Below are 26,354 nucleotides of genomic sequence, written 5' to 3'. Positions count from 1 at the left end.
CCAAATGGATCAGAGATCTAAATGTAAAAAATAAATAAAATCACACAAGTACTATTAAAAAACTATTAAAAACATGTAAAGTTCCTTTACAACCTGGGAGTAGGTAAAGGTTTTCAAATTGTGACTCAAAATCCAAGTGCAACAAAAGAAAAGATTGAGGCAATTCCCTGACAGTCCAGTGGTTAGGACTTGGCGTTCTCACTGCCGAGGGCCCAGGTTCAATCTCTGGTCGGGGAACTAAGATCCTGATCCTGAAAGCTGTGCAGCACAGCCAAAAAAAAAAAAAAAAACATTGAGCAATTTGACCACAGAAGAATTTTGTTTTAACTTTTGTGTGACAGAAACACCATAAAGAAAGTCGAAATGCTACTGACAAAGTAGGAGGAAACATTTGCAAACTTTATCACAGATAAAGGGTTAATTTCCCTGATACATACTCTTGAAAAAGGGCAGGGGAGAGACCAAAAGCCTGACAGAAAAATGGACAAACTTGAATAGACAGTTCACAAAGAAATATATAAAAATGGCCCTTAACCATAGGAAAAGATATTCAGCCTCACTCAAGATTGGGAAAACGCAAATTAAAACCACAATGAGTTAACCATGTCCCTCCCATTGGAATGGCAAAATTAAAGAGGATGACAACATATACTTTGGGCAAAGCTGTGGGGAAACACACAATCTAATACACTACTGGTGAGAATGCAAACTATCACAGCACCATTGAAGAGGATTTGGGCAATAGCTGATGAAAGTACATATGCATTTATTTACTTTTTGACCCAGCAACCCCGGGTCTAGGAATTTACCCTGAAGGTATCTCCAACACTGCAAAAATACATATGCACAAGGTTATTCACTGCAGCAGCATTTATAATTGCTAAATGTTGGAAACAAACTACCTGGGTTGCACAAGTGTTAAAAAAAAGAAAAAGGTTGAAATTACAGTACATGTACAAAATGGAGAGCTAGGCAGCTGTTAAAAAATTAAAAGTTTTAAAAATTAAAATGATTTCCAGAAGACGCAAAAGATTATCTATAGTATGCCACCTTTCATGTAAGAAAGGGAAATTAAAAGAAAAACCATATGTATCTGCTAACTCGAGAGAAAAGTATCACTAGAATACATCAGATACTGATGAAATTAGTTACACCCAGGGGTGGTGGAAATGGGATGGAAAGGATGGAAGGATGGGAAATAGAGTCAAAGAGATGGGGAATACTCGAGGAAAAAAAAAATCAACAAGGTCAAGGGAGAAAATGCAAAATGGAATACAAATAGACATCAATGAACCTAGCTGTATGTCAAATAAATAACATAACCAAACTTAAGAAGGGCAACATAAAGAACCCGGGTAAATCTTGGATACATTACTTTGACCAAATATCCTCAGGCTAAAGACAAAAAGAACTATAAACACATATTGAAACTCAAGTAGTGGGTTTGTTTTTCACAGTGGTATAGGTTAGCAATTCTACAGTGATACAATGTGTATTCTGGGATTAAATAAATAAGACTCAATATGCTCGCTGTCAGAGAAGAGGGTTTTAAATATAGAATGGGGAAGCCTGGGATGAAACCACTGCTGCTGCATTAGAACTGGAGGTACAAGTGTGAAGTTGTAGTTTTAATAGAGAGGAAGAGATACTAACATACATATAGAGGCATATATATACATATACAAAAAAGCAGGGGATTGTATTCTTTGGGACTTCCTGGATTAAACCAAATCAAATCAATTTCCTTACTGCAGGGTTCCTCAGGGTCCTTAATTCCTTAATGCAAACTCTGAACCTCCAGCAGGACAACAGAATACTCTACAGTTTCCAGAATTACTTGACCACAGAACCCTTTCCCATGGGGCATGACACGGGACTAGAGTTCATCCAAGAGTTTTGAAAGATGAGCAGAACCGGGCTGGAGGCCCCACCCCTGCCTAGCTAGGAGACTTGGGCAAGCTCCTTTCATCTGCAAAAAATGGGGCAAACATGATGAATTCTCGGCGGCATGGAGCAGGTTAAATGAGATCACACCCAGGCACCTTATCCGTTTTTCTCTTTCTCCTCTCTCCCCATTCCCCCTCTCCTTCCCTCCCTCCTTTCCTCCAACACTCCCATCTTCTCTCCTCAGGGAGCCAGCTCCTGCTGCAGCCAGCTTCCAGACTGAGCCCCTCTTAGGACCGTGCAGAGAGTACAAATGAGCGGGTCAGCCTGCCTGAAAGCAATCAGCTTTGTGGAACTCTGTGGCCTTTTCTTTCCTCCTGAAACTGGTTCTGCCTGGGCCCAGCACCTGGGTGACAAGTTGGATTTGATTTAAGAAGCCAAAAGAAAAGGAAAAAAAAAAAGTGGAAGGCGATTAGCGTGGCTTGCAGAAAATGATAAGCTGCTCACTGTGATCTTAAGGAGGTGGGCAATGGAGCAAGGGGAGGGCAGGAGTGCCCCCCCCTTCCCTGATGCTATTTTCCACATTGGGGCAAAGAGCTTCTCCCTCTTGGTTCAGCTTAGTCTTGGCTGGAGGGATTTGGGTCACAGGTTGCAGACTGAGCAGGCAGCTCAGATTAGTTGGAAAACCCCCAATCAATTTGAAATGAAATTAAAGTGAGTCAAACCCAGACGAGCCCATGCCTTCTGAGACCTGGTGGCATGGCTGGAGAAGGGAGGGTAGAGATGACTCCACTGTGATTTCTGCTCATTTTAAAGCTTTCCCGGCAGGCTCAGCCTCCAAGCTCAGGGATTCCTCACTTGGGGGTGAGAAATCACTGGTGGGTCCCCCAGCAGCAGGACAAAGGGAAAGCAACCAGATTCGCCCAAGGGGCCAGGCACAGTGATTTTAGTGACCAAGGACAATTCCATCAGCCCTCCCTCATGCTGTTCCTCACAGTGGTAATTATAAGTGATCATGAATAGTAATGGTAATAACAAGTAATAATAATAAATAAATAATGGTAATCAAAAGTAATAATAATAATAATGGTAAAAATCAGGGCAGCTATCTGTTGTGTGCCTTCTGTGTGTCAGACACTGCTCTGAGCACTATAGTGTGTATATTTTCCCATTTTAATCCTCATAGCAACCCTGCAAAAGAAACATTCACTTACTTAACAAGTATTTACCTATCGAATGCATTCTGTGTGCCACAAACTGTGCTGTAGGTGCTGGCAATATCATAAGGAATTTACAACCGTGGAGGAGTTACTATCCCATTCTACAGATAAGGAAACTGGGGCTCAGAGAAGTAAAGCAAGTTTCTATCAAAGTGCTCCCATATACTTCAGCCAGTTAATGAAGGCATCACCACAAACCCCACACACACACACCTGAGGCTGCATATTGAAAAGTGGAAATGTTCAACAACTAGCAGACAGCACCCCAAGTACGAGCCTTTACAGGAAGTTATTTTCTTTCAGCAAGAAATTGAACATCTTTTCCATCTTGAGGACAGGTTCTCTTGTTAAACAAGCACTGATTTGTCTGTTACTTCATAAGTAAGCTAGTCCGCAAGTTTTCTGAGCAAGAGTTTTCCAGAGCAAATGTAAGCAGTCCACCTCAGCATCTAGGGAAATAGATGGGAATAAAAGCGGACATGGGAATAAAAGGTAAACTGAGGCACAACAGCATTAGGTAATTCTCCTCGTTTGATCAGAATCACATCTAGGATTTCATCCATCCAGAATCACAAAGTGTTAGAACCAGAAAGGAAACTCATCCACCCCTGAAGTGCACCCTGTGGATGCCCAGCCCCCGCCCTGCATTCACCGCTTCTTTTGGTAAGAAACCCCCATTTTCACAAGGACAGCCACACCTCCCTCTTACAGCCCCTCTACTGTAGAAAAGCCGGTGCCGTGCCAGCTCCAGTCAGGCATCCCATTCGCTGGCCCCAGGTACCAATTCAGAGATGGGCTTGCTGTGGATGGGCCAGTGTTGTTTGACGAGTAGCAGGCAGAGGCTCACTGAGCTTCTGGAAAAAAGCATCCTTGCTCTCCTGAGACAGTGTCTGCTCTTTGCCCTGAAGCTGAAGTTCAGGGCAAAGCAGACAGCCTGGAAGAAACTGAGTCTTGAGCCCATCACTGAGCCACTGAGTCAAACCAACCTGGGAGCCCCCGCTTACTTTGCATTTTCCAATAAATCCCCCCGCCCCGTTACGGGTTAAGCCTATCTGAGTGAAGTTAATGTCACAGAGGAGCAGGGGCCGATAGGAGGCCAAACCTGTACTCTTACAGGAAGAAACTAAGGCCCAGAAAGGTCCAATGTTATGCTCAAGGTCACACATCCAGGGGAGGGAGGGGTCAAACTCTTTCCGGAAGTCTCCAGAAGGAAGAATAGGATTCTATCATAGTTTCAAATTTCACTGAAAATGGACTCCTGTCACTGATTTTCCACGGGGAACGAAGCTCCCAAATTGAAGCTAACCAGAAAAACAAATACGGTGCCGTCGAGGAAGCTGCACCCCCCGTCAGGAAGTGTTCAAGCAGAAAGGACACAGAGACAAAGTGGCAGAACTGCAGAGGGAGATCAGGTCTCCCGGAGATGGCTGTTCTAGACGCCCCTAACTGCAGGACTGGAAGGGACTCAAGAAGCCACCGTGTTAGCGCCCAAGAGTCCTTTCAACTTGGAGTGCATCTGCAGAACCAGGACCAGCACGCTGAAGCTGACTCCTGGTCCAGAGCTCTGCCTACCATGTCACCCTAGTTCCCCTAATGAAGTCTGGGGCGGGAGTATCAAGGTAATGGGAGGCAGCCTAGTGTCATGGCTAAGAGAACTGGCACAGGGTCAAGGACTAGCCCTTAGACCTATGAAAAGATGCTCAATCTCAGGCATAGTAAGAGAAAGGCCTATCGAAACTGCACTAAGGTACCACTTTTTTTTTCATCTATCAGACAAGCTGTTCAGCTGGTGAGGCTGAGTAAAAGGAGACACTCTCAGCCTTGCTGGTGGAGCATCTACTGGTATGAGCGCTGTGGAAGATGGTTTAGTGGCACCTGTCAAAATTATAAATGCTCATAGCCTGTAACTTAGCAATCCCACTTTATCCTACAGACATACTCGCATGTGTATGAAATGATGTGTATACAAATATAATCACTGCACTGGAATAACAAAAGATAAAAAAGTCCTAAATGTCCGCTATAGAGGACTGGGTAAATACTGTGAATCATCAATACGATGGAATACTATGCAACCATAAGGGGGAAAAATGAGGACACTCTATGAACCGCTCCGGAAAGAATTTATGTTGTTAAGGTGAGAAATTCCTGGAAAGAGGAAAATGCATAATAGCATGTAAAATATATTAGCTTTCAATCTAAAAAAAAAGGGGGGGGTATAAATGAACTTACCTACGAAACAGAAACAGAGTCACAGATGTAGAAAACAAACTTATGGTTACCAGGGGTAATGGGCAGGGAGGGATAAATTAGGAGATTGGAATTGACATATACACACTACTATATATAAAATAGACAACTAATAAGGACCTACTGTATAGCACACGGAACTCTACTCAATACTTGTAATGGCCTATACGGGAAAAGAATCTAAAAAGAGTGGATACATTATATCTATAACTGAATCACTTTGCTGTACACCTGAAACTAACACAACATTGTAAATCAACTATACTCCAATAAAATTTTTAATAAATAAATAAAATATATTAGCTTTCAGTAAAGGAAAGAAAATATTATGTGTTATAAATACATAATATATTTGCATAAACCCTAAAAGGAAACCAATAAAAGCGATGATGGCTGTTTGCAGATGCGTGAGCTGGGTGGCTGGGAGTTGGGGTGGGAGTGAAACTTTGCACTATTTACTCTTTTATATTGTTTGAAAATATATACAAAAAGGAAAACCTTTAGTGTGTGGAGTCTGATAGGCCTGGGTTTAAATTCTAACTACACAGGGACTTCCCTGGCAGTCCAGTAGTTAAGACTCTGTGTTTCCACTGCAGGTGGTGTGGGTTTGACTCTCGGTTGGGGAACTAAGATCTCACACGCTGGGCAGCGCGACCAAAAAAAAAAAAAAAAAAATTCTAACTACACAGACTGTTACATGCAAGTTAAGTAACGCTTATTTCATACATTGTCCCTTAATTATGAATAAAAGTTTTAGTTTTAAAAGGTCACAGATAAAACACATGGGGGTTACTCAGCTTTTTTTTTTTTTTTGATGTGTCGGAGAAAACGCAGGTGGACCTTGGCTAGACTTATTCCTCTAAATGCCAGTTTCCTCAAAGGAACATAATGATACCATTTGGAGGGCACTGTGAAAATTAAATGAGGTAATGCTGGAAGCACTTAGCACAGGGACTGGTGCATAACAAATGGTTAATAAATGCAGATTTTACTACTCCTAAAATAGACAATTTTCATCAAAACCATAGAGGAAAGGTGTTTTGAGACTAAATAATAATGGCATTGTAGCTGCCTCTATCTGACACGTACACCCGATAGCACAAGCGAACATCATAGGAAGAAGGAACAGCATACTAAGGTAAGAAACACCAAAACATTGTCGAGATTCTCCTCCTGCACTCGTTGATCAGGGAGGATAGATTAAATAACCAGCAGTAGATTCGAAAATCTGGTTTTGGTGAAATGTTCAAAATATTGCAGAAGAGCAAACTCTTAGGAATCAAAAAACCTCCCAGGAAACCTAGCAGGAGTACTGTCTGACAAGATACCTCTATATGTGACCATATATCAACTCCAGTTATTTATTGGAGAAATGATTATATAATGAAAAGAAGAAAATCAAATTTGTTATTTAATAGTTATTGTAATTTCCTACATATTCACTTTAAAAAACAGATAGATGTAATAGACATGGTTTCTGCCTGCTCATCATCTCCTTGGGAAACTGCTTCCCCACCCCAGCCTTCAGTCCTTGGATTTGGGGAGACATCTGACCCACACCTGTTTAATGAGACAATTTCAATTCCCTGGCCAAAGGGATTATTCAGAGTGGGCATAGGACCCAAACACAGACAATTAGAGGCAATTCTGGGACTCAAGCCAAGATTATCAGAATGTAAACGATCTCTTCCCACTGAGTTTACCTCACTGGGAAACTATAAATTTGGAATGGCTAATGGCCATCTCTGCCACCTCATGGGGAAAGCTCTGCTGGATGGTCCCACGAGGTCTCTGCTGAGAGCCCAAAGCATTTGTCCCCAGAGCGTCTCTGACACCAACAAACACCAACAGGAAGCTTCTCATCAAACTTGCATGACAGCCCAGAAATGCCAAGGAGGTAACACCCCCAGGTGCAGCCTCAACCAGTGGGGGCAGAAGCCAGAGGTAAACGTCAATCCTTCTAGGGGTAAATTCTCAGCAGACAAATGTGAAAGGCTTTTTGACGGTCCTCAGAAGGGCTGGGTCACAATCAAGCCACAGTTGCCCACAGCAGTGACTTTGACAGCATACCTGTATTAGTCAGGATTCTCTAGAGAAACAGGACCGACAGAATATATACATAGTGAGGGGGGATCTCATTGAAACAATTGGCTCATGCGATTGTAGGGGCTGGCAAGTCCAAAATCTGTTGAGCAAGCCAGCAGGCTGGAGATTCAGATAAAGGCTGATATTGCAGTTTTGAGTCTGAAATTCATAGACTGAAACCCAGCCAGGGGTTCTGTATTGCAGGCTAGAGGCAGAGTTGCCACTGCTTTGGAAAACTTCAGTCTTTATTCTTAGGCCGTCAACTGATTGCACGAGGCCCACCCACACGATGGAGGGCAATCCGCTTTACTTAAAGTCAACTGATTTAAATGTTAACCACATCTAAAGGATACCTTTACAGCAACATCTAGACTGGTGTCTTTTTTTGTTTTTTGTTTTTTGTTTTTTTTTTTGGTATGCGGGCCTCTCACTGTTGTGGCCTCTCCTGTTGCGGAGCACAGGCTCCGGATGCGCAGGCCCAGCGGCCATGGCTCACGGGCCCAGCCGCTCCGCAGCATGTGGGATCTTCCCGGACCAGGTCACGAACCCATGTCCCCTGCATCGGCAGGCAGACTCTCAATCACTGCGCCACCAGGGAAGCCCCTAGACTGGTGTTTGAACGAGCCATTGAGCGCTATAGCCTAGCCAAGCTGACTCATAAAACTGACCATCACGATGCTCTTAAATCAGCTTTTTCCCCTTCATTCTCCCCACTCCCGCACTCCTGCTCCCTGAAATCACTTCCCAAGCTGCATCCAAGCCCTCATCTCAGGCTCTGCTTCCGGGGGAGCCCAGCATCCACCACATATAACATAAGTGGCCATCTTCCCCAGCTCCAACTCCTCAGAGATCTCACTATTTTAATCATTTCACACGTCTTTCCAGTGGCTTTCAAAAGCACTTTGATTACATACATGTAGCATAGCTATAACATATAATACAAAGCAGTATTAAATAAGTGAGTGCTACAGTCTAAATACTATGACTGTTTGGAGAAGAGGATGGTCAGAAAAGCTTTTAATAAGAAGAGGAAATTTTATCTGGGACTTGTAAGATGTGGAAGATTCAGACAGGTGGAGAAGAGAAGGCAGGTGCTTCCAGGACATGGGCCACATAATAATAGTTGACAATTTAGTGAACACATACTACATGCCAACCATTCTTCTAAACCCTGTACGTGGATTAACTCACCTAATACTCACAATAACTTTGTGAAATATGCATATTATTTATACTTTACAGACAAGGAAACAGACATAGAGAAGTTTAAGGAACTTGGCCAAGGTTCCATGGAGCTGGGATTAAAACTCAGCAGTCCAGCACCAGGTCCCACACCAATAACCACTACCCTCCACCCCTCTCCCTAAGGTAGGATGTGTCTCTTTTGAGCTGAGATCAGGAGCTAGGTTTTTTGTTTGTTTATTTTTCATATTTTGCTTTTTGTTTTTGTGGCTGTGCCACACGGCATGTGGGATCTTAGCTCCCCGACCAGGGACTGAAACCGCACCCCTTGCACTGGAAGCGTGGAGTCTTAACCACTGGATCACCAGAGAAGTCCCAGGAGCTAGGTTTTTAGCTGTTCTAATTGTGATAAAATACATATAACATAAAATTTACCATCTTAACCATCTTTAAGTATTCAGTTCAGTAGCGTTAAGCATATTCACACTGCTAACCAGAAACTCTTCATCTCACAAAACTGAAACTGTATACCCATTCAACAACAACTCCTTATTTCCCCCTCCCCCAGGAAGCCCCTGGGGACCACTATTCTGCTTTCTGTTTCTCTGAAAATCTCATACAAGTGGCGTCATACAGTATTTATCCTTTCGTGTCTGGCTTTTTTCACTTAGCATGATGTCTTCAAGGTTTATCTATGTTGTAGTGTGTGTCAGAATTTCCTTCCTTTTTAAGGCTGAATAATATTCTGTTGTTTTTGTACCCACAATTTGTTTATCCTTCACCAGCCAATGGACATATGGCTTGCTTCCACCTTTTGGCTATTGTGAATAATGCTGCAATGAATATGGTTGTGCAAATATCTCTTCAAGACCCTCTTGCAGCTCTTTTGGTTATATGCCCAGAAGGGGAATTACTGGATCATATGGTAACTCTATTTTTTTAATTTTTTGAGGAACTGTCATACTGTTTTCCATAGCAGCTGCACTGTTTTGCATTCCCACCAACAATGCACAAGTGTTTCAATTTCTCTACATCCTCAGAGGAGCCCACCTTTCTAAACTGATGTGAAGGCAGGACATTGCGTGGAACTTCCCAGCAAACAGTCAAAGATACTGACCAGGACTCAGGTGACAGGATAGTACGCCAGACAGATTTGGAATGTATCCAACAAGAAATGAGAGAAGCCATGAAAGATAAATGTGTTCGCTGATGACAGAGCAGGAGGAGAACGGGAGATGAGGACTAAGCCTGGGGGAATAGCCCAGTTGGGTGGCACATTAATCCACAAGTGGCAGTTGCTAATTGTTTCTTAAAAGCTCATTCTCTAAGTTAAACATTTCCCTGCAGTCCCTACATTTGCTTAGCAAACCCTTTTGCATATTAAAATAAATACTAACTTCTCTCTGATGGAGCTACCCAAAATCAAAATTAGAGACACCAGTGATAGTTAACATCTGGAGACGTTTTCATTTTTCGTATATGTAATCCTTATAACAACCCTGCAGGATCGACATTATTATTCTACTGTAGTCTTACAATGGGGAGGCAAAGCAATGAATGCCCCTGGGAGAAGAACAAACTCTCCGGGCCTAATTGCATATTCTCACCCAGGGTGGGGGGATTAGAAGGAAATAAGATTTCCAGCACCGAGAACGAGGCATTTGCTAGTTGGCAGGAACACTGTGCATTTAAAGTGTACGCACAAAGATCAGTGGTTGTCAGGGGTTTGGGGAGAGACAGGGATGAATAGGTGAAGAATTGGTGATTCTTAGGGCAGAGAAATTATTCTGTGTGATACTGCAATGGTGGGTACAAGTCATTCCATATTTGTCAAAACCCGTAGAACCTACAACACAAAAAGCGGATGCTCATGTAAACAATGCAGTTTAGTAAGTATTGATAATAACTAACTTAGACTTGTTAAGTAATCGAATCCGGACCCAAATTCAGATCTTCTGATGCTAGAGTCTGTAGTCCCTCTATTATTCCACCCCACTACGCTAGAAGAATAAGGTTTTCTTTCATATTTAAATGTTTTTCTACCTTCTAAAGCCCCCAGTTCTCTCACCATTACACAGAAGTTGACTGCAATGCACACAGCGCAGGCACTTGCATGCATGATGACATCTGAGTTTCCTCCATCCAGATCCTGTGCCTTAGCTCCTCAGGCCACATTTTCAATGTGGGGCAGGACCCTCTGCCCAGGGCTAGCCCTACCCATAATCATACCAATAAACACACCAAGAAAATCAAGGCAAGGGTGAGGACAGAGATAGTAAACCACATAGGGATACCTAGGACTTTATGTCCTTCAAAAGAAAGACCTTTTTGTTTGTGGAGGAAGAATAAGATGGAATCGGTCATTCAATAAACATTTATTGGGGCCCTGGGAAACATACATGAGTAAGAATAGTTTTTGTCCTCAGTAAGATCACTGTCACAGGGGTGGGGTGGGTAAGGCCAGTTAGCCTATAATTACATGCAGGGGTAATACTCAGAATATTTTACAACTGGAAGAGCACAGAAGCCAACCAATCAGAACGGATGTTCAACTTTTCAGAACACACTCCAAGTCATAAATAAGCCACCTGGACATATCCAAGTGTATTAGTCAGCTCGGGCTGCCATAACAAAATACCACAGATTGGGTGGCTTAAACAACAGCAATTCAGGGAGAGAACTGGGTAGGAGATACAGATTTTGAGAGAAAGGAGAACTTAATGGTTAGGAACAGGGGCTCTGTAGACAGACTACCTGACTTTAAATCCCAGCTCCCACTTTCTTTTTTTATTAAGAGATTTTTTAAGAGGTTTTTTTTTTTATTGAAGTATAGTTGACGTACAACTTTATATAAGGTGTACAATACAGGTGTACAATATACTGATTACAGGTGCACAATATAGTGATTCACAATTTTTAAAGATTATGCTCCATTTATAGCTATTATAAAATACTGGCTAGATTCTCTCTGTGTACAATATATCCTTGTAGCTTATTTTATACATAATACTTTGTACCTCTTACTCTCCTACCTCTGTATTGTCCCTCCCCCTTTCCCTCTTCCCACTGGTAATGACTAATTTGTTCTCTATATCTGCGAATCTGCTTCTTTTTTGCTGTATTCACTAGTCTGTTATATTTTTTAGATTCCACATGTAAGTGACATCATACAGTATCTGTCTTCCTCTACTTATTTCACTTAGCATAACACCCTCCAAATCCAATCATGTTGCTGCAAATGGCAAAATTTCATTCTTTTTTATGGCTGAGTAGTATTCTGTTGTATATATATACCACATCCTTTTTATCCATTCATCTATTGGTGGACACTTAGGTTGCTTCCACATCTTGGCAATTGTACATAATGCTGCTATGAACACTGTGGTGCATGTATCTTTTCAAATTAGTGTTTTTGTTTTTTTCAAACATATACCCAGGAGTGGAATTGTTGGGTCATATAGTAGCTCTATTTTTAGTTTTTTAAAAAACCTCCATACTGTTTGCCACAGTGGCTGCACCAATGTACATTCCCACCAACAGGACGTGAAGTTCCCATTTCTCCACACCCTCTCCAGCATTTGTTATATGTGTTCTTTTTGATGATGGCCATTCTGACAGGTGTGAGGTGATACCTCATTGTTGTTTTGGGGTTTTTTTCTCATTGTTGTTTTGATTTGCATTTCCCTGATGATCAGCGATGTTGAGCATCTTTTCATGTGCCTGTTGGCCATCTGCATTTCTTCTTTGGAAAAAGGTCTATTCCGGTCTTCTGCCCATTTTTAAAATCAGGTTATTTGTTTTTTTGATGTTGAGTCATATGTCCCAGCTCCTACTTTCAAGCTATGTGGCTTGGAGCAAGTTACCTAATCATGCTGTGCCTCAGTTTCCTTGGATGTAAAAGAGGGTAATAATGATACCAAACTTGTCGGAAAAAAGAGGAGAAGGAAGAGGCAGAGACAAAGAAGAAACAGACGAAACCGCATTTCATTATTCTGATCCGCAACAATGATTTCCAGCAATATGTCTTTCAGCTCACTTATTCGTTCTTCTACCTCATTTTTTCTTCTATTGATTCCTTCTAGTGTATTTTTCATTCCAATTATTGTATCGTCCATCTCTCTTTGTTCATTCTTTAAATCTTCTAGCTCTTTGTTAAACATTTCTTATATCTTCTCAGTCTGTGCCTCCCTTCTCTTTCGGAGATCTTGGATCATCTTTACTATCATTCCTCTGAATTCTTTTTCAGGCAGATTGCCTATCTCCACTTCACTTAGTAGTTCTTCTGGAATTTCATCTTGTTCCTTTGTCTGGAACATATCTCTGCCGTCTCATGGTGTCTGACTTTCTGTGTTTGTGATCTCTATTTCCCAGGCTGCAGGTCTGCAGTTTTTTTGCTTCTGATACCTGTCCACTGGCGGGTGGAGCTGGGTGTTGTCCCTGTGGTGGGCTCAGCCGTGTCACAGGGTATGTTTAGAGGCAGCTGCACACTCAGGACAACGTTAGGCAGCCTGTCTGCTGATGGCTGGGGCTATGTTCCCACCCTGTTGGTTGTTTGGTCTGAGGTGTCCCAGCCCTGGAGCCGGCCGACCGTTGGGTGAGGCCAGGTCTCAGTGCCAAAAGGGTGGCCTCCAGGAGAGCTCACACCAATGAATATTCTCTGGGGCCTCCGCCAGCAGTGTCCCTGCCCCGACAGTCAGCCACAGCTGACGCCCACCTCCCTAGGAGACCCTCCAAGACCCGCAGGTAGGTCTGGCCCAGGGTCCTATGCAGTCACTACTTTGACCTGGGTTCCAATGCATGAGAAACCTTGTGTGCACCCTCCAAGAGTGGAGTCTGTTTCCCCCAGTCCTCTGGAGCTCCTGCACTCCAGCCCCGCTGGCCTTCAAAGCCAGATGCTCCGGGGCTCCTCCTCCCCAAGCCAGACCCCCAGGCTGGGGAGCCTGGTGCGGGGCTCAGAGCTCTCACTCCTGTGGGAGAACCTCTGCAATATAATTATTTTCCAGCTGGTGGGTCGCCCCCCTGGCACATATGGGATTTGATTATATCACGAAAGCGCCCCTCCTACTGTCTTATTGTGGCTTCTTCTTTGTCTTTGGATGCAGAGTATCTTTTTCAGCAGGTTCCAGTCTTTTTAGTCAACAGTTGTTCAGCAGTTAGTTGGGATTTTTGGTGTTTTCATGAGAGGAGGTGAGCTCAAGTCCTTCTACTCCACCATCTTGTCTCTAAGGGCAAGAAACCACATTTCTGGGAAGGCAGTGCTCAGAGATATTTGTGCACCTGTGTTCACAGCAGCAGCATTCACAACAGCCAAAAGGTGGAAGCAACCCAAGTGTCATCCATCGATGCATGGATGGGTAAACAAACTGTGGTGTATACACACACACTGGAATAACACTCAGCACTACAGAGGAGGAGAATTCTGACACACACTGCTACATGGATGACCCTTGAGGACATCACGCTAAGTGAAAGAAGCCAGTCACAAGATGACAAATATTGCATGTTTCCACTTACATGAGGTCGCTAGAGTAGCGGTCAAATTCCAGAGAGACAGAAAGCAGAACGATGGCTACCTGGGGCAGCAAGGGAAGGGAATGAGTAGTTGTTATTTAATGGATATAGAGTTTCAGTTTTGCAAGATGAAGAAAGCTCTGGAGATTGGTTATCCAACAATGAGAATATATGTAACATTACTGAACTATACACATAAAAATGGTTAATATGGTATATTTTGTTACATATATTTTGCCACAATTAAATTTTTTTTTAATTTTAATGAGGGAGTGGTCGACAGTACTGAATTCTGCTGAGAAGTCGAGAGATCAGAACCAGAAAAGGGCCCTTGGCCTAATCAAAAGGCAGTAGTTGGTAAGGCTTCGAGAACAGCAATGCGGCTGAGAAACATGACTGTAGTGGTTTTTGGAGGGAGCGGGAGATGAGGAGGAAACAGACAGCCAAGAAGCTTGCCCATAAAGGGGTCTAAAACATGTGTCCACAGCCAAGAGAAATGGAGGCTGTGAAAAGGGACTTCTTCCCTCTTTATTAAATTCCTCTTTAAAACTGCAAAATTAAGGCATGCTCACCAAAACCACTTACACAACACGGCGACCCACAGAGAAAACATCAATGATCCTCCCTCCCCGCTACACTCCACCCAGGTTACCTGTGTTAACAGCCCAGTGGTGCTCCATGCTTACACTGACATGAGTTAATGTACAGTACGTGCAAAGGCTCTGAAACAGAAGCAGGCTGTGTCCAAGGAAAAGTCTATGCCATCAGAGAACATGAGCAAGGAAGATGGGGTAGCTTGGGGAGGGAGAAGTGAGGTCATGAAAGACCCTGTGGGCCTGTACTTTATTCCAAGCGTGATAAGAAGTTATGAGAGGATTGGGGAAGGGGGAGATAGGATCTTTATTGTGGCCTCAGAAATTACTCAGACTGCTGGGTAAAGAGTAGACTATGGCAAGGGTTGAAGTAGGGAGGTTAACTACGAGGCCCTAGCAAAGGTCCTGGTGAGAGTGAGCGTGGGCATCAGCAGAAAAGCTACAGACAACAAGTGCTGGAGAGGGTGTGGAGAAAAGGGACCCTCCTGCCCTGCTGGTGGGAATGTAAATTGATACAGCCACTATGGAGAACAGTATGGAGGTTCCTTACAAAACTAAAAATAGAACTACCATAGGACCCAGCAATCCCACTACTGGGCATATACCCAGAGAAAACCATAATTCAAAAAGACATATGCACCCCAATGTTCATTGCAGCACTATTTACAATAGCCAGGTCATGGATGCAACCTAAATGCCCATCAACAGACGAATGGATAAAGAAGATGTGGTACATATATACAATGGAATATTACTCAGCCATAAAAAGGAGCAAAATTGGGCCATTTGTAGAGACGTGGATGGATCTACAGACTGTCATACAGAGTGAAGTAAGTCAGAAAGAGAAAAACATGTATTGTATATTAACGCATATATGTGGAACCTAGAAAAATGGTACAGATGAACCTGTTTGCAAGGCAGAAACAGAGACAGAGATGTAGAGAAAAAACGTATGGACACCAAGGGGAGAAAGCGGCGGGGGGTGTGGGGGGGGTGGTGGGATGAATTGGGAGATTGTGATTGACATGTATACACTAATATGGATAAAAGAGATAACTAATAAGAACCTGCTGTATAAAAAATAAATAAAATAAAATTCAAAAAAAAAGTCCTGGTGGGGCTTGCCTGGTGACGCCGTGGTTGAGAGTCCGCCTGCCGATGCAGGGGACACAGGTTCGTGCCCCGGTCTGGGAAGATCCCACATGCCGCGGAGCTGCTGGGCCCGTGAGCCATGGCCGCTGAGCCTGTGCATCCGGAGCCTGTGCTCCGCAACGGGAGAGGCCACAACAGTGAGAGGCCCGCGTACAGCAAAAAAGAAAAAAAAAAAAGTCCTGGTGAGGAAGACCATGGCTTGGTCCAAGATGACAGGATGGGGGTGGTGAGAAGGGATTGGATTCAGAACACATTTTGAAGGGAAAGAGGAAAGAACTTGCCCCTGGATTCTGCCAATTTCTCAGAGTGGTTAAGAAAAGACCCCAAACTCACATAGGTTGGAAGAGGTACAGCCAGGATTCAAAACCAACCTATCTATTCAACAAATGTTTAACGGGCATCTGTGGGAGACACTGGGGGATGGAACAGTGGATGAAACACAGTCCCACCCTCGTGAAGCCCCATCCTCTGGAGAGCCAGCACGGCCACCTAAGCCAGGCGGCCAGGTTCACGGCCAAGTCCTGCTGCTCAGCAGCTCTGTGACCTTGGGCAAGTTATGTGACCTCTGTGTGCTTCAATGTGAAATAACAGAAAATATACATACTGATCTCTGTCCCTGGCTCCTGGCACTGAGCTAAGACCCTTGGAATTTCCTAAGTGATAAGAACAGTAGGAGCATCTTTTGTTCTAATATTTGGGCTTTGACCCTAGTTCCTGACACAGAGTTCCTAAATCCCTTGGAATTTCCTGGGTGACAGGAATGTCTTTTGTTTAATGGGGTGACTTTTGGTGGGCTCTTGGATAACTTCAGGACGGGGGCTGGTCACCAGAAAGACAAAGCCATGATTAGAAGTTTGGAACTTTCAGCCCCTTCTCCATGGAAGGGGAGAGGGGCTGGAGACTGACTTAATGATCAGTCATGCTTATGTGATGAAGTCTCCACAAAAATCCCCAAAATGTGGGATTTGAGGAGTTTCCTGGTCAGTGAACCCATGTGCTAACATGGGTTAGCACATGGGTGGGTAGGACACCTCAACTCCACCAAGATAGAAGCTCCCGGGCCTGGGACCCTTCCAGACCTTGCCTATGTACCTCTTCATCTGGCTGCTCACCTGTGTCCTTGATCATATCCTTTATCATATAATAAACCAGTAAACATAAGTGTTTCCTTGAGCTCTGTGAGCTGTTCTAGCAAATGACTGAACCCAAAGAGGGGGTCATGGGAACATCTGATTTATAGCCAGTTGGTCAGAAGCACAGATGACAGCCTGGATTCGCAACAGGCATTGAGTGGGGTGGGGACAGTCTGGTGGGACTGAGCCCTTAACCTGTGGAATCTGCGCTAACTCCAGTTAGTGTCAGAACTGCACTGAACTAGAGGACACCCAACGGGTGTCAGCGGATTGCTGGGTGTGGAACACCCACACATCTGGCGTCAGAAGTACCAGTGAGTGAGAGAGTAAAGGAGAAACACAGGCGTGGTTTTTCCCCCTCATCATCCTCCCTCCCTCACTGCTCACTGTGAATAGATGACTTAGTATAAAAGAGTGCTTAGAATAGTACCTGACACAGAGGAAAGGCTTTATAAACGTTAGAGATCATTACTGCAGAAGTCAAGCTCTTAACCATCACACTGTCGGGCCTCAGTTTTCATTTCCCATCCTGACGATGCAAATTAATAGTGCATTTCTTCCTTCGTTCAACCAAACTGAGAAAGCAATGTTGAGGGTCCAATGGCAAATGACTCTATAAACACCAGAATTTATTAATAATAGTAATAATAATAAATATTAACTAATATCTATAAATTAGAAAAATTGCTATGTGTCAATTAATTAGAAAGAATGCCATATATTTTATATGTCTTGGTATGTATGTGCACTGAAGTAGAATGACAAAAGATAGGCCTCAAAATGATGTCACTGCATGGTAGGACCGTGATGGGATGAAGGATAATACTTGATTTCTTTTTTTTTTTAAGTTCACCATAATGAGACTGGATTCATTTCCTAACCATAAAAGCAACCATAAACGTTATTTGTTAACGTTTTAACAGCTGGGCAAAGGATCTGTAAGCCCAAAGGAGACGGGAATGCACCCATGTCCTTTCCCTTTGCTTTCATCTCAGGATGTGCCCTGAAACATGAAAAGGCACCAACTATTCACCATCGTCCCAAGGTGAGACGACACAGGGATGACTCAGAAGTGGCTTCTGACGCCAGGCAGCTCCTAAGCCAGGAGAGAACAGGACAGCAGGCAGCAACCAGCCAGCTCTGCAGAGAATCCTCACTCTCTGAAGGAATTGGGGGCGAGGGGGCGGCGTGGCAGGGTCGGGAGAGCTAACAGCATGTTCTCACCCTGAACCACACAAGGCCAGACGCCTAATTAATCGTGTGAACTGCAAAGAGGGAACTTTAAGCAAACAGGCAGACCTAACGCACTGTGGAATTAAAGAATATCCAAGTTTAGAAACCCCCAGTCTGACTCCCTCTACGTGCAATAAAAATCAAAAACCCTCAGCATCAAGACTTGCTTTGCTTCAGCTCCCCACAGAGCCCCGCACAAGGCCAGGTACACAGGAAATGCTGGGCTTTGATTATTTTAATCGATATCTCTTTTCCCTACCCAACATCTACTGCTCCCTTTCCCGATAAAAAGCCTCAGTTTCCATTTGAGGAACCATCCCTTTCACGGCTCTTGGTGGGCCTGTCAATCAAGGTGACCTTCCTCCCCCTGCCCAGCAGGTAGGCACTGAGCCTGAGCCAAGCCAGTCAGAGGCTCTCTTCCTCCAATAGAGGCGGAGTAGATTCCAACAAGCCTTTTCATGGGCTCAAGTTGTACCCAAATCCCTAGAGCTGAAACAGTCTTTATCGTTTTAGAGTCCTGGTTCTGCAGCCTTTCTCCACTTCTGAGAACTCCTCAGTATCCTTGCAATAAAGCCGTTTTTTATTTAAGGAAGCCAGAGTCCTGTTTCTGTTGCTTGCACCCAAAGAACCCAAACTTTGCTATTCAGCATCAAGAAGAAACTCAGATATAAACAATGAAAATAATTAGCATTGATCTGCTTACTATTAATAAACAATTTGCCCACCCATTGTCTCTTTTGCACTTACCGCAAACCAGCAGCTCAGAGAGGTTCAATGCCTTCCTCTAGGCCACACAGCTAGCAAGTGACCGAAATTTGGCCTCAGCCCAGCGTGTGAGCCGCCTGGACCAGGAGCTCTGCAGCCTGGATGGGAACCTCTGCTGCATCACCCCTCCCCACCCTAGTCAGCCCTTCTCTGGCTTTGAATTTTTCTCTACTTGCAAGTTGTATGTAGCTAGTTTACAAATTCCTCAAGGACAAGAAGAAGCTCTTTCTCCTGCTCCTCCTTTTCAGGGCCAGGGCTCCACGGAGAATCTAAGCGTCCAGGCCCCATGCAAGTTTTCGATGCTAGAACCTCTCATGAAAAGTGGAGTCAGCAAATGAGCAAACCTCAGTCCTCGGCAGTATTCATGCCGGTGACATCTATCCTAAGTCCCAGGGTACAGTGCTGTAGGACATGGAACAAAAGCTTCCATCCTAGTGAAAAAAATATTCTACAGAACAATATAATAATATATTACATCTACAATATACAATTATATGTAGTTATATATACAGCTGACCCTTGAACTACATGGGTTTGAACTGCACAGGGCCACAGATTTTTTTCAATAAATAAAGCTGGCCCTCTGTATCTGCTGATGCCAAGTCCGCAGACTCGGAAGGCCAACGATGGGATTTGAGAATCTGCGGATTTTGGTGTCTGCAACTGGTCCTGGAACCAATCCCCATGACACCTAGGGATGACGGTAATATAAAACCAGGTAGTAATACATGTTCTGAAGAGAAAAAGCAAAATAAAGAGCCAGAGGTGGGGACTTCCCTGGTGGCGCAGTGGTTAAGAATCCGCCTGCCACTGCAAGGCACACGGGTTCAAGCCCTGGTCCGGGAAGATCCCACATGCTGCAGAGCAACTAAGCCTGTGCGCCACAACTACTGAAGCCCACATGCCTAGAGCCCCGTGAGCCACAACTACTGAGCCCACGTGCCACAATTACTGAAGCCCGCGCACCTAGAGCCCGTGCTCCGCAACAAGAGAAGCCACTGCAATGAGAGGCCCGTGCACAGCAACAAAGAGTAGCCCCCGCTCACCACAACTAGAGAAAGCCCGCACGCAGGAACAAAGACCCAACGCAGCCAAAAATAAATAAATAAATTTATTTAAAAAAAAAAAAAAGAGCCGGAGGTGGAGTTTTACATGGGGGGCAGGGGAGTATATTTTAGTAGAGATTGGAGCGGGGGGCTATCTGGGGAGGAGTGTGCAAAGCAAGCAAGCACAAAGGTACAGAAGAGGCTTTTGGTGTGTGCAAGGAGCTTCCCAGAGGCCAGTGCTGCCCTGATGGGGGTAACAGTGATCAGGGGTGGGGAGGCAGGCAGAGGCCAGAGGAGGTAAGGCCACTAGGGTTTCGGTAAGGACTTGCATTTGGTCCCAAGTGTGATCGGGAGCTATGGGAGGGTCGCGGGGGGGAGAGAAGACAATAACATCATCTGACTTCTGTTTGAAAAAGTCATTCTGGCTGGTGGAAACAACCCAAATGTCCATCACTGCATGACGGCAAAACAAAATGTGGTATATCCATCCAGTGGGCTATTGTTTGGCCGTAAACAAGAATGAAGTACTAATACATGCCAGACACACACCAAGAAAGACATACTGTATGATTTCATTCATAGGAAAGATCCCGAATAGGCAAGTCCATAGACACAGAAAGCAGCTTAGTGGTTGCCAGGGGGAGAGGGGATGGGGAGTGACTGGAGATACAGAGTTTCCTTTTTGGGGTGATGAAAATGTTCTGGAACTAAAGAGTGATGATGGTCACACAACACTGTGAATGGACTAAATGCCACTAAATTAAACACTTTAAAATCATTAAAATGGCGACTTTCACACTCTGTGTATTTAAATATTTTAAACAATCTAAAAATAACTGAAAAATAAAAAGCTCATTCTGGCTTATGTATGCAGAGAAGGGATGGGGAAAGAAGGAAACAGAGACCAATAGGAAAGTTCATCCAGCTCTGCCTCCGGCTTTCGCAGATTCCTTCCCTTCTCCAAGCCTCAAATCCTTCCTCCATGAAAATGGAAATTCTCTGGGTACATGTATATGTATGGCTGAGTCGCTCTGCTGTGCACTTGCAACTATCACAACATTGTTAATTGGCTATACTCCGATATAAGAGAAAAAGTTTAAAAAAAAAGAAAAGAAAATGGAAATTCTCACAGGCCCAAACTCTTGGGCTTGGTGAGAGGATTAGAATATTTTTGAAGTGACCCAGGGCTCAGCCCATGGATCTTTCCTCTTTCTGACTCAGACTCACTCCCCTGCAGATCTCATCCAGGTTCATGGCTTTGAATTCCATCTCTCAACTTAACTCCAGCCAGCTGTCTCACCTGAGCTCCAGCTGGCTGACTCACCATCTCCACTTGAGTGTCTAACAGGCACCTCCAGCTTACCGTGTCCAAAACAAACTGTTGAGCTCTGCCCCTCCCCTAATGTTCAACCTTGCTCCCTATCTCTGTACATGAAAACTCCATCCTTCCAGGTGGAGGGCACATATCTAGGAGTCCTTGACTTACCTCTCATGCTTATCCAATCAGTAAATGCAGCCGACTCTGCCTTCAGAATACATCCAGAATCCGACCCCCTTCTGGTCCAAGCCACCATCACCTCTAGCCTGGATTACTGCAGTAGCCTCCTGTCTCTCCCAGCTTATGCTGTTAGCCCCTTCATGCTGTTCTCAACATGGCAGCTCCAGAGATCCTGTTCAAATATAAGTGGTACCATGTCAACCCTCTGCTCAACCAAAAATGTGCCCACTGAAGACCCTTGCATTTGTCCCTTCCACCTGCTCTCCCAGATACCCATGTGACTCACGCCCTTGCCTCCCCCGTGTCAACATTCAAAGAGACCTTCTCAGCGAGGTATCTGCTGGCCACCCATTTAGGGTTGCCAGAGAAAGTACAGGATGCTCAGATAAACAAAGAGTAACTTTTTAGTATGACAATGTCCCATGCAATATCTGGGACATTTTTGCATAGGGCAGACTTATACTTTAAAATGTTCTGTTGCTAGATGAATGGATAAAGAAGATATGGTATATATATATATATATTTATATATATTTATATATTTATATATATATATATACACATACATACACACACACACACACACATACACACACACACACACACACACAATGGAATATTACTCAGCCATAAAAAAGAATGAAAATTTGCCATTTACAACCACATGGATGGGTCTGGAGGGTATTAGTGAAGTAAGTCAGATAGAGAAAGACAAATACTGTATCTTATCACTTACATGTGGAATCTAAAAAATAAAACTAGTGAGTATAACAAAAACAGAAACAGACTCACAGATACAGAGAACAAACTAGTGGTTACCAGTAGGGAGAGGGGAGGGGGAGTGGCAATATAGGGGTAGGGGATTAAAAAGGTAAAAACTACTGTGTATAAAATAAGCTACAAGGATGTATTGTACAGCACAGGGAATATAGCCATTATTTTACAATAACTTTAAATAGAGTATAATTTATAAAAATATTGAATCAATATGTTGCACACCTGAAACTAATATAATATTGTAAATCAACTATACTTCAATTAAAAAAATATAGTTAAATAAAATTATCTGTTGTTTATCTGAAATGCCAATCTAATTAGATGTCCTGTATTTTTATTTGCTAAGTCTGGTAACCCTAACTAAAAATGGTAACCGTCATCATCCCAATAGTAGTAAGTCCCTTCCCTGCATTTATTTTTCTCCCTAGCATTTATCACCACCTAACCTAGCATATGTGTTACTCTTTTATTTTGTGTATTGTCTGTCTATACAGTAGCTACATGTGGCTACTGGGCATCTGAAATGAGGCTAGTACTACTGAGGATCTGAATATTTTATTTTATTTCAATTAATTTCAATTTAGAAGTGGAAACTTGATTTAGTTATTGGACAACTTTAAGTGTGTTTAGAAAAACTAGCATAAGGAAAACTACTTTTCAACTATAAATTTTATGAAATCGAAATACAAATCATGTATTTCCAATGAAACTTCAGCATTCATCGTTATGAGATGCACCATAAGTGTAAATTACACATTGAATTTTAAAGATTTACTACAGAAAAAAAGAATACACAGTATCTTATTAATAAATATAATTTTTTATATTGATTACATGTTGAAATGATAGTTTTCTGAGTATATTAGATTAAATATACTATTAGAATTAACTTTACCTGTTTCTCTTTACTTTTATTAATGTGCCTACTAGAAGTTTTTTGATTGTGTATGTGGCTCACACTGTATTTCTTTTGGACAGTGCTGCCCTAGAATGTAGGCTCCTTCAGGGCTTGGTTTCCCTAAAAGCAGAGCTGAGACCAGGGTGGCGAGCCTATCGTTTATTCTACAATGTGATACCAGGAAGCAGAAGCAAGAGACTGGGGATAGTGAGAAAGAAAAAAAAGTCAATATAAGCACGCATTACTAAGGTCGATGTTGATAACAAGAACTCCACTTCACGAGGACTTAAGAGTTACAGAAGGCCTCCCAGAATCATCTCCTGAGAGACAGGAAGCTGCAGGCTTTATCTACCAGCTCCCACCCCCCTGTTGAGGGCTGCTCCCAGGGGTGTTAACACTTCTGGCTGCACCTGTTCATGGGACAAAGAAGTTCCCGCTGTTTTGGAAAAAAACCAGAAAACCCCACAACTGGAGTCATAGGAAGCACACTGGCAGTCTGAGGCAAGCCGGGACTTGCAAGAGACTGTCCACCACATGGACAGCTGAAATCAGAGGTGGACCGAGGGGACATGATGGTGCAATTCTCTTGTTCAGCTTTTCATCCCCAAAACCTAGAACAGTGCCTGGAACATAGTAGATGTTCAATAAATAATTTTGGAAAAAAAAAAAAGTAAATATCTGCGTTCAGAAAAACACATACAGGGCTTCCCTGGTGGCGCAGTGGTTGCGAGTCTGCCTGCCGATGGAGGGGACACGGGTTCGTGCCCCGGTCCGGGAAGATCCCACATGCCGCGGAGTGGCTGGGCCCGTGAGCCATGGCCGCTGAGCCTGCGCGTCCGGAGCCTGTGCTCCGCAGCGGGAGAAGCCACAGCAGTGAGAGGCCCGCGTACCACGAAAACAAACAAACAAAAAACACATACACATTGAATTGCTACTATGGGCTCAGTTTACAAATGCTCAATAAATAACAGAATTCCTGCCCTCAAATTTCACTAGCTTTTCTGACCAGAAATTGTTCTTCTCGCTTCTTAATAAACAATTATATCAAACACCTCAACCTCCTCCTAGGTGGATGTCATGGAGACCAGTCTTTTCTGCACCTTCCTCCACAATACCTAAGATGGCAGACGGGGTTAGAACGTGGAATATGAGTTTCCTCAGCAAGAAACTTAGTCTCCTCTTTCAGCCTATGGTCCTCAAAGGGAACAGAACAGGGCTTCCCTGGTAGCGCAGTGGTTGAGAGTCCGCCTGCCGATGCAGGGGACACGGGTTCGTTCCCCGTGGAGCGGCTGGGCCCGTGAGCCATGGCCGCTGGGCCTGCGCGTCCGGAGCCGGTGCTCCACAACGGGAGAGGCCACAACAGTGAGAGAGGCCCACGTACCACAAAAAAAAAAAAAAAAAGGAACAGAGCAGCTTGGGGTGTATATTCGCAGCCCATAAAAGATGCTCCAGTAAATGTAGTTTCTCTCTTGTCCTATTTCATTGTGCACACAGCAAGTGCTAGTAAATGCTAAACCAACACGTTCCAAGCTCCATGGAAAGGATCCAGGACGGTCGACCGCCACCCCAGTACCAACAAAGGACCAGCCCCTGAGAAAATGCTTACACCACCACGTTCCCTGAAACACCAATGAGACTGCACTTACTTAGAGACATAAAGAGGGTCACGTAGGCTTCCCTGGTGGCGCAGTGGTTGAGAATTTGCCTGCCAATGCAGGGTACACGGGTTCGAACCCCCGTCTGGGAGGATCCCACATACCGCGGAGCAACTAGGCCCGTGAGCCACGACTACTGGGCCTGCGCGTCTGGAGCCTATGCCCCGCAAAATGAGAGGCCGCAACAGTGAAAGGCCCGCGCACCGCGATGAAGAGTGGCCCCAGCTCGCTGCAACTAGAGAAAGCCCTCGCACGGAAACGAAGACCCAACACAGACAAAAATTAATTATTTTTTTAAAAAAATGGATTAATGAATTACTAAAGAAAAGCACTGGGGGACTTCCCTGGTGGCGCAGTGCTTGAGAGTCCACCTGCCGAGGCAGGGGACACGGGTTCCTGCCCCGGTCCGGGAAGATCCCACATGCCGCGGAGCGGCTGGGCCCGTGAGCCATGGCGGCTGGGCCTGCGCGTCCGGAGCCTGTGCTCCGCAACGGGAGAGGCCTAAACAGTGAGAGGCCCGCGTACCGCAAAAAAAAAAAAAAAAAAAAAAAAAAAAAGGGGTCATCTGCTACTTGTATCGACCAGCGTTCCTTAACTTATCTCTCTGAGGCAACAGGTTTCCGCCCCTAACCAAGACACTTAATTATCCACACCCTATGCCTTTTCACAGCATTCATCTCTACAAGACAGGCCTTCTAGCTGTAATTACAGAAGAGCAATTCCTTTGGCGGTATCGGAAGGCGGTACCTTTCGTCTCCCGGATTTCCCACCCTACAGTCTCACAGCCGGTGAAACCCAAGGGTAAGGAGTGATGCTGACTCTCCTAACCAGTAAGGCTTCGGGGGTGTAGGGAGGGGGAAAGAGGAGGGGACACGACTAAAGAAAAGGAGAAAAAACAAAAACAATAAACCAAGTGTAAAAAGCAAGTCCACAATGGAGACTTATAAAGCAAAAGTACCTCAGAAAACATGACTTGAACGTCAGGAGGCTGGGGCGGAGCCAAAGCCAAACATACTCCGAATCCTAGTTCCTTTTCCACTTCCTAGACAGGTGGAAAGACTACAGTTCCCAGCAGCCTTTGCAGTACAAGCTGATGCCCATGTGACCAGCCCCGGCCAATGGGGTAGGAGGGGAAATTATAGCTGCGTCATGGTCTTCTCCCGCTCTACCCCGCCCACCTCCCCCTGCCTTGGGGGACGTGGGTTGAGATGGTGGCGGCGTCCGCGACTGCGGCAGCCTGGATCAGGGCATCACTGCAGAGAGGACAGATGCCCTGGAGAGTTACCAGGTGTGGCGTGAGGCACAGACTGAGGTGCTGGGCCTGCAGCGTAAGCCTGGCCCGCCCTAACAAAACAGAGGCTTTTTGTTACTTCTCGGCCATATTTAAAGGGCATCGTAAAACGTTTAAGAAGCCTTACTTGAATGAGACATTTTAAAATTACATAGCCCAAATAAATGGGGAAAATGAGATA

At 44.3% G+C, this 26,354-nt stretch overlaps 1 long non-coding RNA gene across 8 annotated transcripts in view; it reads right to left on the bottom strand.

Annotated features, from left to right (window-relative positions):
• LOC117199653 (uncharacterized) overlaps positions 1 to 25,952 on the bottom strand; it is a 169,346-nt gene extending 143,394 nt beyond the window's left edge. For all 8 annotated transcript variants that reach the window (XR_007472792.1, XR_004480934.2, XR_007472793.1 and 5 more), the window contains exons 1-2: positions 25,841 to 25,952; positions 21,541 to 21,724 (exon numbers count right to left, since the gene is read on the bottom strand). This is a non-coding gene — a long non-coding RNA (uncharacterized LOC117199653). The remainder of the gene's footprint in view (positions 1 to 21,540; positions 21,725 to 25,840) is intronic.
• Between the last annotated feature and the right edge of the window lie 402 nt (positions 25,953 to 26,354).

The sequence above is a fragment of the Orcinus orca genome, chromosome 17, assembly GCF_937001465.1.
Source record: "Orcinus orca chromosome 17, mOrcOrc1.1, whole genome shotgun sequence".
Taxonomy (NCBI): Eukaryota; Metazoa; Chordata; class Mammalia; order Artiodactyla; family Delphinidae; genus Orcinus; species Orcinus orca.
The sequence above is the reverse complement of the archived record's forward strand: the minus strand, read 5'-3'. Positions and strand labels throughout refer to the sequence as shown.